This window comes from Argopecten irradians, chromosome 2 (assembly GCF_041381155.1).
Source record: "Argopecten irradians isolate NY chromosome 2, Ai_NY, whole genome shotgun sequence".
Classification (NCBI taxonomy): Eukaryota; Metazoa; Mollusca; class Bivalvia; order Pectinida; family Pectinidae; genus Argopecten; species Argopecten irradians.
The window spans coordinates 3,359,075-3,376,852 of NC_091135.1; the positions used below are offsets into that span (position 1 = coordinate 3,359,075).

Here is a 17,778-nt window from a genome sequence, read left to right on the forward strand (position 1 = left end):
GACCTCTCGAGTAACATCGCCATATATACTTACCACACAACAGGGACCATCTCGTAGTAACATCGCCATATATACTTACCACACAACAGGGACCTACCGAGTAACATCGCAATCCATATATACTTACCACACAACAGGGACCTCTCGAGTAACATCGCCATATATACTTACCACACAACAGGGACCTCTCGAGTAACATCGCCATATATACTTACCACACAACAGGGACCTATTGAGACACATCGCAATATATACTTACCACACGACAGGGACCTATCGAGTAACATCGCCATATATACTTACCACACAACAGGGAACTTCGAGTAACATCGCAATATATACTTACCACACAACAGGGACCTCTCGAGTAATATCGCCATATATATACTTACCACACAACAGGGGACCTCTCGAGTAACATCGCCATATATACTTACCACACAACAGGGACCATCTCGAGTAACATCGCCATATATACTTACCACACAACAGGGACTTCTCGAGTAACATCGCCATATATACTTACCACACAACGGGACCTTCGAGTCACATCGCCATATATACTTACCACACAACAGGGACCTATTGAGTATATCGCCATATATACTTACCACAAAACAGGGACCTCTCGGTTAACATCGCCATATATACTTACCACACAACAGGGACCTTCGAGTCACATCGCCATATATACTTACCACACAACAGGGACCCTTCGAGTCACATCGCCATATATACTTACCACACGACAGGGACCTTCGAGTAACATCGCCATATATACTTACCACACAACAGGGACCTCTCGAGTAACATCGCCATATATACTTACCACACAACAGGACCTTCGAGTAACATCGCCACATATACTTACCACACAACAGGGACCTACCGAGTAACATCGCAATATATATACTTACCACACAACAGGGACCTATCGAGTAACATCGCCATATATACTTACCACACAACAGGGACCTTTCGAGTAACATCGCCATATATACTTACCACACACAACAGGGACGAATATATACTCTCGAGTAACATCGCCATATATACCACAAAACAGGACTTCTCGTAACTTACCACACAACAGGGACCTTCGAGTCACATCGCAATATATACTTACCACACGACAGGGACCTATCGAGTAACATCGCCATATATACTTACCACACAACAGGGAACTTCGAGTAACATCGCAATATATACTTACCACACAACAGGGACCTCTCGAGTAACATCGCCATATATACTTACCACACAACGTGGAACCTTCGAGTAACATCGCCATATATACTTACCACACAACAGGGACCATTCGAGTAACATCGCCATATATACTTACCACACAACAGGAGACCTCTCGAGTAACATCGTATACAACCACAAACAGGACCACATCGCCATATATATACTTACCACACAACAGGGACCTCTCGAGATAACATCGCCATATATACTTACACACACAACAGGGACCTCTCGAGTAACATCGCCATATATATACTTACCACACAACAGGGACCTATTGAGTAATATCGCCATATATACTTACCACAAAACTTCGGGACCTCTCGGTTAACATCGCCATATATACTTACCACACAACAGGGTTCTTCGAGTCACATCGCCATATATACTTACCACACAACACAACAGGGACCATTCGAGTCACATCGCCATATATACTTACCACACGACAGGGACCTTCGAGTAACATCGCCATATATACTTACCACACAACAGGGACCTCTCGAGTAACATCGCCATATATACTTACGCACACAACAGGACCTTCGAGTAACATCGCCACATATACTTACCACACACAACAGGGACCTTCGATGTGAAACATCGCAATATATATACTTACCACACAACAGGTACCTCTCGAGTAACATCGCCATATATACTTACCACAAAACAGGGACCTCTCGAGTAATATCGCCATATATACTTACCACACAACAGGGACCTTCGAGTCACATCGCCATATACACTTACCACACAACAGGGACCTCTCGAGTAACATCGCAATATATACTTACCCACACAACAGGGACCTTCGAGTAACATCGCCATATATACTTACCACACAACAGGGAACTTCGAGTAACATCGCCATATATACTTACCACACAACAGGAACTTCGAGTAACATCGCCATATATACTTACCACACTGAACAGGAACTTCCGAGTAACATCGCAACTTATATACTTACCACACAACAGGACCTTCGAGTAACATCGCCATATATACTTACCACACAACAGGGACCTCTCGAGTAACATCGCCATAAATACTTACCACACAACAGGGACCTCTCGAGTAACATCGCCATATATACTTAGCACACAACAGGGACCTCTCGAGTAACATCGCCATATATACTTACCACACAACAGGACCTCTCGAGTAACATCGCCATATATACTTACCACACAACAGGGGACCTCTCGAGTAACATCGCCATATATACTTACCACACAACAGGGACCTCTCGAGTAACATCGCAATATATACTTACCACACAACAGGGACCTCTCGAGTAACATCGCCATATATACTTACCACACAACAGGGACCTTCGAGTAACATCGCCATATATACTTACCACACAACAGGGACCTCTCAAGTAACATCGCAATGAATATACTTACCACACAACAGGACCTTCGAGTAACATCGCAATATATACTTACCACACAACAGGGACCTCTCGAGTAACATCGCCATATATACTTACCACACAACAGGGACCTCTCGAGTAATATCGCCATATATACTTACCACACAACAGGGAACTTCGAGTAACATCGCAATATATACTTACCAGACAACAGGGACCTTCGAGTAACATCGCCATATATACTTACCACACAACAGGGACCTCTCGAGTAACAACGCCATATATACTTACCACACAACACCTTCGGACCCTCTCGAGTAATATCGCCATATATACTTACCACACAACAGGACCCTCTCGAGTAACATCGCACATATATACTTACCACACAACAGGGACCTCTCGAGTAACATCGCCATATATACTTACCACACAACAGGGACCTCTCGAGTAAACATCGCCATATATACTTACCACACAACAGGGACCTCTCGAGTAAAGTATCGCCATAAATAATACTTACCACACAACAGGGACCTCCGAGATCGCCATCTCAACAGGACCTTCGAGTAACATCGCCATAATATACTGGTACCACACAACAGGGACCTTCGGTAAACATCGCCATATATACTTACCACACAACAGGGACCTAGCTCAAGTAACATCGGCAATATATTACTTACCACACAACAGGGACCTTCGAGTAACATCGCCATATATACTTACCACACAACAGGGACCTATCGAGTAACATCGACCATATATACTTACCACACAACAGGGACCTCTCGAGTAATATCGCCATATATACTTACCACACAATAGGGACCTTCGAGTAACATCGCAATATATACTTACCACACAACAGGGACCTCTCGAGTAACATCGTGCCATATATACTTTACCACACAACAGGGACCTCTCGAGTAATATCGCCATATATACTTACCACACAAACAGGGACCTCTCGAGTAATATCGCCATATATACTTACCAACACAACAGGGACCTTCGAGTAGTATCGCCCCATATATACTTACCACACAACAGGGACCTTCGAGTAAAACATCGCCAAATATACTTAACCACACAACAGGGACTTCGAGTAACATCGCCATATATAACCTTACATGTACCACACAACAGGGACCTTCGAGTAACATCGCCATATAGACTTACACAATACAGGGACCTCTCGAGTAATTATCGCCATATATACTTACCACACAACAGGGACCTCTCGAGTAACAACGCCATATATACTTTCCACACAACAGGGACCTCTCGAGCAACATCGCCATATATACTTACCACACAACAGGGACCTCTCGGTATAACATTCGCCATATATACTTTACTTGGACCACACAACAGGGACCTTCGAGTAACATCGCCATATATACTTACCACACAACAGGGGACCTCTCGATAACATCGCCATATATACTTACCACACAACAGGGACCATTTGAGTAACATCGCCATATATACTTACCACACAACAGGGACCTCTCGAGTAATATCGCAGCCATATAATACTTACCACACAACAGAACCATCGGAGTAACATCGCCATAAATACTTACCACACAACAGTTACCTTCGAGTACACGCATATATACTTACACACACAACAGGGACCCTCTCGGTTAACATCGCCATATATACTTACCCACACAAAGGGATCCGCTCGAGTAGCTATCGCCATAATCTACTTACCACACAACCCCCAGGGACCTTCGAGTAACATCGCCATATATACTTACCACACAACAGGGACCTCTCGAGTATACATCGCCATATAGTACTTACCACACAACAGGGACCTCTCGAGTAACATCGAGCCATATATACTTACCACAGCAACAGGGACCTCTCGAGTAACACTTCGCACATATATACTTACCACACAACAGGGACCTCTCGTAACATCGCCCATATATACTACCACAAAACAGGGACCTCTCGCGTTAACAATCGCCATATATACTTACCACACAACAGGGACCTCTCGAGAGTAACATCGCGCCATAATATACTTACCACACAACAGGGACCCTCTCGAGTAACATCGCCATATATACTTACCACACAACAGGGACCTCTCCGAGTAACATCGCCATATATACTTACCACACACCCCAACAGGGACCTTCGAGTAACATCGCCATATATACTTACCACACAACAGGGACCTCTCGAGTAACATCAGCCATATATACTTACCACACAACAGGGACTTCTCTCGGTTAACCATCGACCTTCGGATCCATATATACTTTACCACACACAACAGGGACCGTCTCGGATAACATCGCAATATATACTTACCACACAACAGGTCCCTTCGAGTAACATCGCCATATATACTTACCACACAACAGGGACCTCTCGAGCTAACTCGCCTTAAATCTACCAAACAACAGGGACCTCTCGAGTAACATCGCCATATATACTTACCACACAACAGGGGACCTTCGAGTAACAATCGCCATATATACTTACCACACAACAGGGACCTTGAGTAACATCGCCATATATACTTACCACACAACAGGGACCTCACGAGTAACATCGCAATATATACTTACCACACAACAGGGACCACTCGATGTCAGTACCACACAACATCGCCATATATACTTACCACACAACAGGGACCTTCTCGAGTCAACATCGCCATATATACTTACCACACAACAGGGACCTTCGAGTAACATCGCCATATATACTTACCACACAACAGGGACCATCGAGTAAACATCGCCCATACTTACCCTTACTTACAACACCAAAACAGGGACCTCTCAGTAGTAAACATCGCCATATATACTTACCTATAGATACAGTCACTTACCACACATGTTATACCAACACTACACAAAGAAAGTTGTAAAACAAAAATAAGGCACACAAACTCGCCAATGCTATCCTGGTGTTATATTCATAAAGAGGACAATTCACTTTAAGAGTACACGATAAAATTTGCCACATATATAAGAAACAAACCATTTCTCAATCGCTCTCATTTCTCAAATCGCTCTAACAGTAGCATGTTTACATTGTTAGTTGCAGATGATTTTAGAAACGCATCAGTACCAATAACAACAGTATGTGATCATGCCTTCCCTAACTTAGCATTTCTATGGAGCAGCAGTCGCATATGGCAAGCTATAATATCCTCTACTAATCGTAACAAAGCAAAGCTCAACTCTCAGCTGCCAACACCAAACGTTTTACAAGATTTCCCAATCAAACTACCTTCTTTTAACTAGCAGAATATCCAATTTTCAAACAACTATCTTTTCCGTTTCAATTAGTTGGTAGACTATGTAGGCCAATCGTGCAGACGTGTATACTATGTCAAAAAAGTGTTTATACATGCGATTCATCGATATTGCAGTCAATTACAATATGAAGGAACCGATATGCACTCTACAATCCAGCTGAAGAACCTTATTTAACGTTAGTCCCATATAAAATAATAAACAGCTAGAGCATATAATCTAATGTTAGTTTCATATATATTGTTAACTGGCTGGGAATACACCTTATTTGGTTTGATTTTATTAGTTAAACGCCCTATTAAAAGCCATGGTCATGTAAAGACGGGACAGGTTTTACCACTGGTGGAGGAAAGCCGGAGTACCTGGAAGAAAACCATCGACCAGTGGTCGGTACCTAGCAACTGCCCCACATGGGATTCAAAATCGCAACTCAGAGGTGGAGGGCTTGTGGTAATTGTAGTGTCACCAACAGTTAATTGAACTGACATAACCGTAACCGGACAGCATCTAATTCCAGACAGAGCCCGTTTGATTGTCCGGTACCTGATAACACACCAAATAATTGTCCAGGCCTTGTTGTTTTAGACAAGGCAGTTCCCACCAGTACCCAGGCGAATAAACATGTACATAGTGTATTCTATGGAGTCTGTTGTCATTATACAAAACAACGAGATATAACAGTAATATGTCGGGAATTCATAATTTAATGTCAGTTCTACATACAAGTTAGACAGCTGGAATACCTAATTTATTGTTATTAAATATGTGAGGTAAGGAGAGACAACTCTAATATAAAAAAATCGGTAGAAGGGAGACTACTCCGTATCATCTATTCTGACATTCTATTACAAATTGATATAAATGCTTTCTTGCTTTTAATAATTTCAGTGGTACACATATTATGTAATGGTATTTGTTAATATGTACTTTCTTCTTTTTTTTACATTTTTAAATTTAACTTCGAATCAATCCATAATTAGTTTTAAGGAGTATGAAAAACACAATAGTATTAAAATTGATATCAACAACAAGGGGAGCTACCTCTCACATATACTTGAGTGATAAAAGAGTAATTATAAATAAATACATGTAGTTCTTAGCCTAAGTCACAGTTTGTGTAATAAACTTCGGTATTTTGAGACCATCAATTCTTTTTTCCCATTTTGTTTTATTTTTATGTATAATGACAGATTATCTTTAAGTAATTCTTTTAAAATTTGAAATGCTGATGAAGGAGAAGTTGATTTGTTTTGGTATTTTTTTTATATTCCTGATCTTCCATATAACTCATTTAGTTGTAATTATGACTGTGTTAGATATTGCATTTTTCAATAAATTATCAGTGCAGTCACCGAGCATCATTTTCTCATCAATATTCCATGTAATATTAACAGTGTCAAAACTTTCATTATTGTAAAGATTAGCATGTATTATGTCTAACAATTGTGTTGTGAATAAACAGTTAACAAACAAATGGGTTAAAGTCTCATTTTCAGTTCTACACATATGACATAGTCCATCGGATCTATTCATTAGACTTAGTTTGTTTTCGGTATATATTACCCTATGTATACTTTTCCATTGAAATTCTTTCATTTTATTTGTAATTGCATAGTCGGTCTTTCCAAAAAATTTCCAAACATTTATCCAATCTATTTCCTTCTGAAATTCAGTATTCCATTTAATTTCTGATTTTGGTCTTATAGTAGGTGTAGTAATAGTATGCAGGGTTTTCAATTTAAGTTCTTTTGGCTTTACAATTTTAAAAGGATTTTTATTAAAAACACATATCTCTAATTTATTGTTAATATATATATCTTTTTGTGTTCTGGTTCTGGTTCATTCCCTTTAATGATTTCAATATATTTTCTAGGTATAGCTTTCTTTATTTTAGAAATCTCGGCAATCCAATTATGTTTAAATATAAGTTTCCTTAAAAGTTCTTGGTTGTTGATAAAGTTTTTCCTGTTCTCATCCCATATGTCAGACACTTTAGTGATTCCACTTTTCAAAACAGAAGATAAAAATAACGGTTGATTATTATGTTGTATGTTTTTGTTACCGAATAATGGTTGTGACAAAATTTGTGATATTCCATTAGGTACTATTTTAGATTTCATATTAGACCATGCTTTCAAAACATTGTAATAGAATTTAGGAATTTGATTGCTAATATTTCATCCATTCAAGTCAGAACATCCAACTAGAAAATTGGTTTGCATATATTTATTATCAAATTTTTTTAAGTATTGTTTTCCAATAGCATTCCATGTCTCGGTTTTGTGTGTGCATTATTCTGTAAACTGTTTTTGATTGTATATTTTCTACAAAGTCTGTCAGATTTATCATTTCAATTCCTCCATTCAATTTACTATTACAACAAACTTTTCTTCCTATCAGATTGACTTTACCATCCCATATGTAGTCCCATATGATTTTGTTTATTTCCTGTACGTACTTTTCAGGAATACTTCTTGCTTCTATCTCAAATCCTAAAAAGGATATAATATAAATTTATTTTGAATGGATATGAATGATTGAGAGGGATTGATGAATAAATGATTAATATATTTGTAAATAATGTGAAAGCGGTGAAAGTTTGTGTTCAAGATTAGAATAATCTATTTAAATATGGAAATTTGTGTGCAAGTCCTTCTGTGAAAGGAACATAATGTTATTTATATGTCTATTGAATACATTTTTATTTTGAAGAAAAAAAAAGAAAAAAAAATGTTAGTCCCATATAAAAGTTAGACAGATGAAACACCTAAATTAATGTAAGTCCTATATAAAAGTTAGACAGATGGAACACCTAAATAAATGTTAGTCCTATATACAAGTTAGACAGATGGACCACCTAAATTAATGTTATTCCTATATAAAAGTTAGACAGCTTGAACACCTAAATAAATGTTAGTCCTATATACAAGTTAGACAGATGGAACACCTAAATAAATGTTAGTCCTATATAAAATTAGACAGATGGAACACCTAAATTAATGTTAGTCCTATATACAAGTTAGACAGATGAAACACCTAAATAAATGTTAGTCCTATATAAAAGTTAGACAGCTGGAACACCTAAACTAATGTTAGTCCTATATACAAGTTAGACAGATGGAACACCTAAATTAATGTTAGTCCTATATAAAAGTTAGACAGATGGAACACCTAAATTAATGTTAGTCCTATATACAAGTTAGACAGATGGAACACCTAAATAAATGTTAGTCCTATATAAATTAGGACAGATGGAACACCTAAATTACTTGTTAGTCCTATATTAAAAGTTAGACAGATGGAACACCTAAATAATTGTTTAGTCCTATATAAAATTTAGACAGAGGAACACCTAAATTAATGTTAGTCCTATATACAAGTTAGACAGATGGAACACCTAAATTAATGTTAGTCCTATATCCAAGTTAGACAGATGGAAACACCTAAATTATATGTTAGTCCTATATAAAAGTTAGACAGATGGAACAGCTAAATTTAATGTTAGTCCTATATACAACGGGTTAGACAGATGGAAACATCTAAGTTAATGTTTGTCCTATATAAAAGTTAGACAGATGGAACACTTAAATTAATGTTAGTCCTGTATTAAAAAGTTAGACAGATGAAACAACCTAAATTAATGTTTAGTCCTATATACAAGTTAGACAGACTTGGAACACCTAAATTAATGTTAGTAGTCCTATATACAAGTAAGACAGATGGAAACACCTAAAATTATCTTTTGTTAGTCCTATATACAAGTTTACGACAGATGGAACTCCTAAATTAATTTAGTCCTATGTAAATGTTTGACGTGCTGATACATGGAAATTTGTACCAAGATATATGTTAAGTTGATCTGTTGTTTTATGGTATACTGTGCGTACCTTACCTGTAATCTATCAACCAATATTGGCAAGTCACACTCAGCTGCTTCAATGGGGCTCGGTCGCGCACAGATCGGCGGGTAAAAAGAATAAATCAAATGGTTTGTTTAACAGCCACCCCCGTTGGTTGAATACAAATTCATGTTCAGTTCTTCTTATCATTCGCTACTTTTGAATGAACTCTCTGCTAATACATGTTTTGATGAAACACATTAATCATCTTATTTCATGGGTCAATTGGATACGTCTCATCCCATTGTTTTTTTTTACTTTCCGTATCATGATCACCTTAAGATGCCACGATATCTCTCACACCAATTCTAAGAATATCCAATATGTTTCCCTTTATCAGGTGTTCATTATTTACATGTAGTTGTTCCATAAATGTTTTCGAACGTTTCTGGTCAGGCTTCATAGTTACGGCTCTTAACCATTCCTTGCTGTCCTTAGTATCCGGAAAACATGGCAATCAATCCTTATGTTATAATTTTGAACTTATTCATTCAGCTACAAGTCAGCTTACCATTCTATGTCCCATAGTTCATCCGAAATGGCAAATCACCCTTATGTAAAGAATACAAAAGTAGATTATCCAGATAGATATACAAAATCTTATATCCAAAATACTTTAATATAAAAAGACAAAAAATTCCAGCACGAATATCAGTTTGTTTGTGTTGAATGATTCAACATATATATAATTTCCACTATTTCTACACTTGAATAAAGTTTCTGATTGCTTTTCCACAGATATACGTTGTTATTCTAATAAATATTGATAATACTAATTATTTCGTATATTGCTACACCAGTCTATGTATACAATTAGTAGTGAAAATCATTCCATAACTTTTGATTGTATGATGGAGTCCGTCGTATTTCCAATATTTCAAGAAGAATTTTTAAACATGTTTAAAAAGTTGCATCGAAATCTCCTGGACCGACAATAAACACCCCAAATTGTTAACAGAATTGGCTGATGTCATAAAAACACCATTATGCTATATTTTCAACAGTTCGTTGCAAAATGGGAAGGTTCCAAACAATTGGAAAGAAAGCCAAATAACAGCAATCTATAAAAATGGAGACACCGGGGGAGGGGGAACTAGCCTGTCAGTCTTATAAATAATGAATCATCTGACGAGAAACAATGAACTAAGTGAACACCAATATCAAAGGCAGGTCAACACCTTCCCAAAGGTAATTCATAACTGGACAGAAATATCGCGTTTTAAACAATTTCATACTGCTTGATTTGCAGCTATTAATGCATGGAAGTAATGATTTATCAGATGATGTAAATACACATATATATACCAGAGCACCCAGAAATACATTATTGGTATCAATAGATTTTGAAAATTACAATCCAAATGCTCTCTCTCTCTCTCTCTCTCTCTCTCTCTCTCTCTCTCTCTCTCTCTCTCTCTCTCTCTCTCTCTCTATTAGTAGACATGATATTTATTGTAAAAATATTATTTTCCGATGATGACGTGAAAGGAGAAACGTATATTGTGAAAGCCTGGAGAGATAGAACAAAATCATGGCACGTGCACATTTGAAACGTTTAATCTTCTGCTGTCAGCATAGGAAAACATGCCCTTCTAGTAAATGTAAATATTTTTTTAAACAAATGATAACGAAATTTCCTTCCCCTCTCTCTTTTTTCTCTCTCCCCCTGTCTCTCTCCGCCCCTCTCTCTCTCCGTCTTTCTGCCTATATTATTAGGTTTTATTTTCTCTTCGGTTTTTTTTAATCTTTATATCCCTAATATATTAGGCAAAACAGCCTAATAATAGGCAGGTAGCGGACTAGTGAATTATGTGACTCCCCTTAAACTAACCACAGGGTTCATGTAGTAAAGGAGATTATAACTGACAATATCATATTAACTAGACACAATAACCAACCTGTGAATACGATCCCCCTCTCATGTCAAGAACTTTATCGGAATGGTGATTCACGTCCAGGTCTCCATCGCCAACTGTCGAGTCGAACAGGTTGTACAAAAGTGTCGGACAAGCTTGAAATTGCGACAATAACATCGCGGTGTACGGCGGCAGTTCCATTACCTCCTCAGTAACCGTTTTTGTTGGAAATGGTCTGAGTTCCTTCTTCTAAAACCCAAAAGGTTATGATGTGATATAATGTACTTTATATCACTCACAAAAGGTTTTAAAATACACTGTTATTATTGTACGACACGTTTGGCTGGTTTGGGTGTTAATTACAACTTCCTAGTTCAGATGAGGAGCCCTTAGAATCCTTAGCATTGGCATTTTTGATATAAGCTTTGACTGGAGTTCCAAATGCACCAAAGAGAGATTCAATTTACCTGCTTCAATTTTATATGGAAAGGCAAAATTGATCATAGATTATAATTGATTATAGTGAAGGGGGATTACACGTCACTCATGTTGCGTCATTTTGTCAGGCATTGAAATGCTCCTTGATAAGTTAGCTCATGATTCCTTTACATTGCTCACCTTGGAAACCGTCAGTATTAGATAAGTTAGAGGTGTGTGGTGGAGATAATAGGATGCCAAAGAGGGACTTGTGAGAATTTCAAACGTTTTTTATACCTTTTGGAAAGACATTTAATCTATAATGGTAGTATTAAGTTAGGCAGAAATTCAGTTTTTATAGAATCCTGATATTGGTGTGCAAAAGATTTTTTTTTATGATCTATTAAAGGATTAGAGAGTTTTGCCTTTTGAAAGGTTTAATGAAAGATGCTATGTCGATATTGATATAATTCTTTTAGAATATCACGACCTTATCAATGCCATACCAAAGGACTGGAAAACGGATTCTCGGAGAGCAAAATAATGTACCAACATAGATTTCTTCAAATAAAGCGATAGACTACATCAAAAATAATGACAAAGAAACAAAATATTTCAAAGTATAATCAGACAAATATCAAAATAACTAGAAATTGTCATAGACAATTTGGCGGGCTTTTCACTATATTTAGTTTACATTGCCGTCATTGCCAGGTAAGTTAAGAAATAGGTAATGCATGGGTTTTGAAGTTGTAACCAATAAATGACCTTGACTTTCAGCCCTGAATAAAAGTGTTTTAGTGAAGATCTGCATGATGTTGATCAGCCGAAGAGAACTCTCATCTTAATCCAATTCATATTTCCAAATTCGTTCGAGCAAATGATAACGAGATCGAATGCGCCTTAACGTCATCTGACTTGCGGTGTTGTTAAGTATATATACCCCGGTATGTATATTTAAACTCTGGACCTCTGTGACCTTGAACGTATGAAGACTCTTGTCATTTGGGTGATTGTTGAGTCATTTAAAGATTTGAACATATTTGACTCATGTGACCTTGAATGCAAGTCAAGGCCTTCACCCCAGCATGGTACAGGCCCAGTATCAGTACATTAGACCTTCTGGTTATGGAGAAGTTTTTGGAATGAAAAGTTTACACATGGGGGGATTGCGCACGACGACGGACGAAGCGTGGTGACTATATGTCACCCTGATCCCCTAAGGTCAGGCGACCTCAAAAGTAAAAACCATCAAGTCCTTTATGATGTAATGAATATCTTTATTTTCCAATATTTCAATATTTGACCCCGTCACTTTGGGCTCAAAATCTTCAATTGTGCAAAATCTGTTCCCCTTTCAGCAAGGATGTGTCTGAAGAAATTTATGCAACATATGAATGGAGAAAATATATACATATGCAGCGATTGCAAGAAGAAAAAGGTTTTATTATAGGCCTAAGTATGCTCAATTAATGTGACAAATGTGTGAATACAAAGAACTATCTGTTCTTGCATGATCATTCTGGGAGAAAATTGTAATAATTGCATCCAATGTATTTAAACACATTGTACTTGCAGAAATAAAACCATACTACAATTTTTCTATCTTCTGTATCAAACGAGTGCAAGTTCAAACATACCATTGGCATTTTTGTATTGTTCCAAATGAAATGCATAAGTACTAAAGGGATCTTTCTGAAAATTTCATGTATATGTTTCCCTTGGTCCCTTGTTATTTATATTGCATTTTGGGACCAATCGGAAAACAACAACGCCGACAGGTGGAGGAAGCAGGGAAAGAAGGAAAAGTAGAGAAAAGATCAGTCTTACAAAGATCCAATAAAGTTCACTCAATTGTGGGCGCCAAGATCCCTCTGGGATCTCTTGTTATAACAAGTTATTTTTAGAAAAACATTGCCCTGTAGATTATCTTCAAATAACATAATTGCATGAAAGCTGTAAAACCAATGATAAGTTAGTTATGACCATTTAAACAATTCATTTATGATATGTGTATTTGACCCTGTGAACTTGAATATGGGTCAAGGTCATTCCTAGTATCTGACTTTATAGCCCATCCCCTGGGCATCTTATATATGAAATATGAAGATCCTAGACCTTACAGAACTTCAGGCGAAAAGTTTTCAAGTTTTATTGTTAAAAACAGGACCTTTAACATTTGACCCTTACCGAAAACCGGAAGTTGCCATTTTTTGTAATAACATGTAGAGAGAAAAAGTTTACGCTGAAGATTATCTGCAAAAAAATATTATTGGATGAAATCTGTGAAAAGAACTGTTAGTGAGTTATAAGCATTTTTAAATTTTCAGATATGACGTCATAGCGGCCATTTTGTTTTTTGATGAAGATGAAAATCATATCAAACTTTAGAGAACATTAGAGGGGTCTTTTCTATAGCAATTGCAGACTATATTAGTCATTCAGTTCGACAATATATAATGTTAAACATTTTGGCGGGAATTTAGCAAAGATCAGAGGATTGTTTTTCAAAATAGCATACAGCATTAACCGGAAGTGCTACCGAAAAATAAAAGACACCAAATTCATCAGAATGACATTCTGCATCGATATGTAAAAAAGAAAATTCGCAAAATCATAAAAAAAATAAAAATTCGTGAACTTTGACCCAAAGCGAACTTTTTTGTTTGACCTTTGACCTAATTGCTGTAATTGAATAAAAGTTAGTCTTTTATACGATCTACATAAAACAAAAAAAAATTTGCTGTATCTTAAACGGTTTTTGAGTTATGGCTGTTTTAAACTCTTATATGACGTCATGGCGGCCTTCTTTTTTTTACCTACTTAAAAATGTTGCGGTCACCCCTTCAACTCATGCCATACAATATAACAATAAGGCCATTGGCATACCTCTTACCATTTTGAAGATCTTTTGGACACAAAACAAAGTGTAGAAGAATAATAACAAGAGGCCCATGGGCCTTAGCGGTCACCTGATATCAGATACAGAATGAAACAAAGACATGCATATAAACACTATATATTTGCCCATCAGGCCCTTGAAGTCAGTCAGTGATTTTATAAATTTGACTTTTTAATCTATGAAGATTATTTGGTTACATCAAATCTGTGAATTCAGAAGTAAGACTTTTGAAATGTTATCCATTTTGACCCCTTTTGGCCCCACCCCACTGGCCCCTGGAGGTCAGCCAGGACCAATTTGGATATGATGTTAAAATGCTATCTCAGGCTAATAATTCTAACCCAGATTGACTAATTTCCTATGAAAACTAAGCAAATAATGTTCCTAAATGTGTTTTTCCTATATAAACTATAGTAAACTTGACCCCCTCCCCAGAAGGGAAACATGAGACCCCAGGGTAATATCATTCACAATTTTTGTAAAGGACTTTAAGACCTTTCCATATATGCAGAGTATTTGATTCTACCAGTTCCAGAATTTCAGAAGAAGATTTTTGAAGTTTTAACCTATTTGACCCGTTTTGGCCCCGCCCCTAAGGCTCCTGAGGATCAGTCATGGAAAATTTGGTAATAAGATTCAATAGCCATCACATAGGGATAATTCTGACAACAATTGACTATAAATTTCCTATTATAATGACTAAATAATGCTCAAAAATGTGTTTTCCCTATATAAACTACAGTAAACTTAACCCCCTCCCCAGGGGGAAACCTGAGACCCAAGGGTGATGTAATTCACAATTTTCATAAAACACCTTAAGACCTGTCCATCTATGAAGAGTATTTGATTCTACCATTTCCAGTATTTAAGAAGAAGATTTTTAAAGTTTTAGCCTATTTGCCCCTTTTGGCCCCACACCTCTGCCCCGAGGGGGTTGACCAGGGCCAACATAGATATAATATTAAAATGTTATCTCAGGCTAATAATTCTAAACAAGTTTGACTCATTTCCTATGAAAATTGAGCAAAAAATGTTCATAAATGTGTTTTCTCTATATAAGCTATAGTAAACTTGACCCCCTCCCCAGGGGGAAACGTGAGACCCCAGGGTCATATAATTCACAATTTTCATAAAACACCTTAAGACCTGTCTATCTATGAAGAGTATTTGATTCTACCATTTCCAGTATTTAAGAAGAAGATTTTTGAAATTATAGCCTATTTGACCCCTTTTGACCCCGCCCCTAAGGCCCCTGGGGATCAGTCATGAAAAATTGGTTAATAGGATTCAATGGCCATCTCATACTGATAATTCTGACAATATTTGACTCATTTCCTATTACAAATGATCAAATAATACTCAAAAATGTGTTTTCCCTATATAAACTATAGTAAACTTAACCCCCTCCCCAGGGGGAAACCTGAGATCCCAGCATCATATAATTCACAATTTTTGTAAAGGACCTTAGGACCTTTCTATCTATGAAGAGTATTTAATTCCATCACATCTGTGAGTGGAGAAGAAGATTTTTGAAATTTTAGTCAATTTTACCCCTTTTGGCCCCTCCCATAGCTCCCTGGGGTATGGGATGGGGGACCATATAATTCACAATTTTGATTGGCCTTATGCCTTAGAAGGTTTGTGCAAAATTTCATTGAAAATGCTTCAGCGGTTTTGGAGAAGAAGTCGAAAATGTAAATTGTTTACGGACATACGACGCACGACGCACGACGCACGAGGGACGACGGACGACGCACGACGGACGACGACGGACAAAAGGCGATTAGAATAGGTCACTTGAGACTTCGTCTCAGGTGATCTAATAAAAAAACAGAACAAAAACAATAGGTCTTTTCACAGGTCTTTTCAGGTGAAAAGCCCTAATAAAAACAGAACAAAAACAATAGGTCTTTTCACCATCACCACATGGTGAAAAGCCCTAAAAACAGAACAAAAACAATAGGTCTTTTCACCACATGGTGAAAAGCCCTAATTCTTAACCTGGTAATTGCGGTTCATTGACGACTCGATATTATTACAGGGTCTGGTCAAGTTCGTCATTTGATAACAGTTCAGAACGCTTTCGAGAAGGATGACCTTGCCGAGGATGACCTTGCCGAGGATGACCTTGACGATGACCACTCAGTGGTTGTGTCCTTCTCTGAGGGGCTGATGGGTTTGGTAAGGCACATCAAATGCGGTTCGAGACGGTAAGAGTACGTAGAAACGTTATAGGAAGGTTCCTGAAATCTTGCTTCTTATCGATGCACGTCACCTTCCTGTAGAGTTTGTGGGCCTACAAAAAAACATGCAAATTTTAATGTATGACTAAAATAAGTGTAAAATTGTTTCCAACATGTGTTTTGTATTTTCATATACTCTACAAATATTACTGAAGTTGATTCGGGTTATCTCGGTATGTCTCGATCTCAGGATCCTATAGAAATCATTCCCACATTGCCTCAATTCCACCAATATACTGTACTGGAGACACCAAGTTCTTTCGGTTAACATCGCCATATATACTTACCACATAACAGGGACCTTCGAGTAACATCGCAATATTTACTTACCACACAACAGGGACCTCTCGAGTAACATCGCCATATATACTTACCACACAACAGGGACCTTGGAGTAACATCGCCATATATACTTACCGCAGAACAGGGATCTTCGAGTAACATCACCATATATACTTACCACACAACAGGGACCTCTCGAGTAACATCGAAATATATACTTACCACACAACAGGGACCTCTCGAGTAACATCGCCATA

At 37.4% G+C, this 17,778-nt stretch overlaps 1 protein-coding gene across 2 annotated transcripts in view; it reads right to left on the minus strand.

Moving 5' to 3' along the window:
* Positions 1 to 17,778, minus strand: part of LOC138314161 (uncharacterized) — a 34,179-nt gene that overhangs the window by 1,831 nt on the left and 14,570 nt on the right. Inside the window, exon 5 of one of the 2 annotated variants that reach the window (XM_069254342.1) lies at positions 17,094 to 17,292. The gene's annotated coding sequence lies outside the window, so the exon portion shown is untranslated. Of the gene's footprint in view, positions 1 to 13,353; positions 17,293 to 17,778 lie in introns of those variants that run through there. The other variant, XM_069254341.1, reaches the window with a different exon arrangement.